The following is a 2,279-nucleotide window of genomic DNA, read 5'->3' on the forward strand; positions in this document are numbered from 1 at the left end:
TATTGGATGTTTTTGTATTGATTATTTTTGCTTTATAGTCATTTTTTGAGAAACCCCGCTTTCTTTAAATTACATTTTTGTTTCATGTATTTAATGAAAGAACTCTTTATTTTACATACTTAGGTTTATTTATACGTTTAAACAAACTTGTCCAAATTCTCTGGCATGTTATTAAAGGTGGGTGCTTAAAGGTTTACTGAAAAAAATAATAAAGGTCATGGCAATACATTCTCTTTTTGTGTCTATTATATATATATATATATATATATATATATATATATATATATATTAAAAACCACATTTTTAATGTTAGTACAAAATACTTCAAGAACAAGCACAAGTTAGAAATCAGTTTAATATTCAGTAGAAATTATCATCCAAAATGCATCTTTTCGACTTTATCCACAATGGAGGAATGGATGGTGAAGATGATGGAACTTGCTGAGATGGCCAAATTGACAGCTTTAATTAGAGATAAGACATTGTCTAAGTTTAATGCTGATTGGAAACCCCTTATTGACTTTTTGTGTGAAACAGAAAAAAATGAAATTATATATGGTTTTGGATGATTAGGGAAAAAACAGATTATAGAAAAAATGTAAGCAATGCTGTAACCATAGAGTAAGAGGTTAATTTACATTTATACTTATAACTGTTGTAAAAGAAAATTGGAAGTAATTTCTTTATAATTTTTTTTTCTTTTTTTCCCTGCACGTTTAGCTACTTTCCTTATTTCTTTCCTTTTTCTTCTCTCTTCATTCTAATTATTACTTCTTATTAGTTTGTATTTTTCTTTTTAAATTTTTAATAAAACTATATTAAAGAAACAAAAACAAAATGCATCTTTGAAAGAGATGGGAAAACTTAAAAATCAATTGTCTAGGGCAGCCTAATCTAATTTTCATTAGATATGCTAGAGTTCTGTCCCATCATTCACAATCAGTATCCCCACACATCAGATAGAAGATTCTTTCCAAAAGGAAAACTAGAAAGCAGTTGCATTTTAAATTATATGCTGCATTTGTTGATTTTTCAAGTATCATTTGACTCAATCCCATGGAACAAGTTGGAGCAATTTTAAGCAAGAAAATTGACATCCTTGACTGTCACATGAAAAAACCCAAGAATTTTGAGTGTTTTTCAAAAACAGATGAAGAGACAAATGGTCAATTAATAATCATATAGTTGAACAAATGAACCCATATAAGCATCTGTCTTCCAAAGCAATAGAAATTAAAAGCTCAAATTACCTATGTCGCCTTGAAAGTACAGAGAAGCACTACAGTCAAGATTTTATGGAAATCAGAGAAATTCGATCTGGCAGCAATCAAGCTATTCCAGGCCAAACCTATAGTGCAAATGATGTAAGGAATTGAATTAGGTCCATCTTTATATTTTACAACCTACAAACAGATTCAGTCAGCTTTCCTTAGGGCTATAATTGGTGCTCCCAGATGTGTGTCTAATGTCTCAAGGGTGGAAGAAGACTTGCCAAGCATTGAAACCCAGGCCTGGTCCAGAATACTAACAACTTGAATCAGAGTTACCTTAAACTCCAGTGAATTATTTCTGTTCTAGTCACTGAAGAAATATAAAGACAAGTGGCAATTAGTCTCCGAGCACAAGTTTACTACCTGTGGGTTCTCACCTGAATACTTAAGTAAACTGGGATTTTAAGATTGCCATGACAATGGTTAAAGAAAGAAGAGCTGATATGGAACCTCTGAAGGAGCTGGCTCAAACCCCAGAAACCTACTGTTTGTTGGTGGAAGGGTCTAATTGGTGTGGCTAACTGTTTACAACTATACAACTAGCTGTTTATGAACAAGTTAGATATTAATATGATAACCTTTCTTTAAGGGCTTAAAGGCTGGATATTGAATTTTACCTCCGTTTATTACTAAAGGACATAGCCCCTAATATTTCAGCCAAGTTGTGAGATTCTGCTCTGAGATCAAGTGCCTTAGGGACAAAAAAAAAAAAAAAAAATCCACCAGGCTTAGGCAAAATTTTACATTTTATTTACATTTTTTTCTTATTTTAATACTGTATGCTACAAAATTATTTACTGCCTTCATCTTCTTATTTATTTTTAAGTGGGTTTAAAAGTGATAAAGTGGACAAGTTTCATAGATAATAGGTTTTATAGGTTTAGTTATTTAGATTAGCTATTGCGGGAGGGAAATCAAACCCTCCTGCCATACAGTCTTCCCACTGTCATCAACGCAAAAGGGGAGAAACTACCATTGGAATGGGCCCAATACATAGATTAAAATGCA

This window comes from Python bivittatus, unplaced genomic scaffold (assembly GCF_059951505.1).
Source record: "Python bivittatus isolate LINGU-HERP-01145 unplaced genomic scaffold, Pbiv_v1 ctg000700_np1212, whole genome shotgun sequence".
Taxonomy (NCBI): domain Eukaryota; kingdom Metazoa; phylum Chordata; class Lepidosauria; order Squamata; family Pythonidae; genus Python; species Python bivittatus.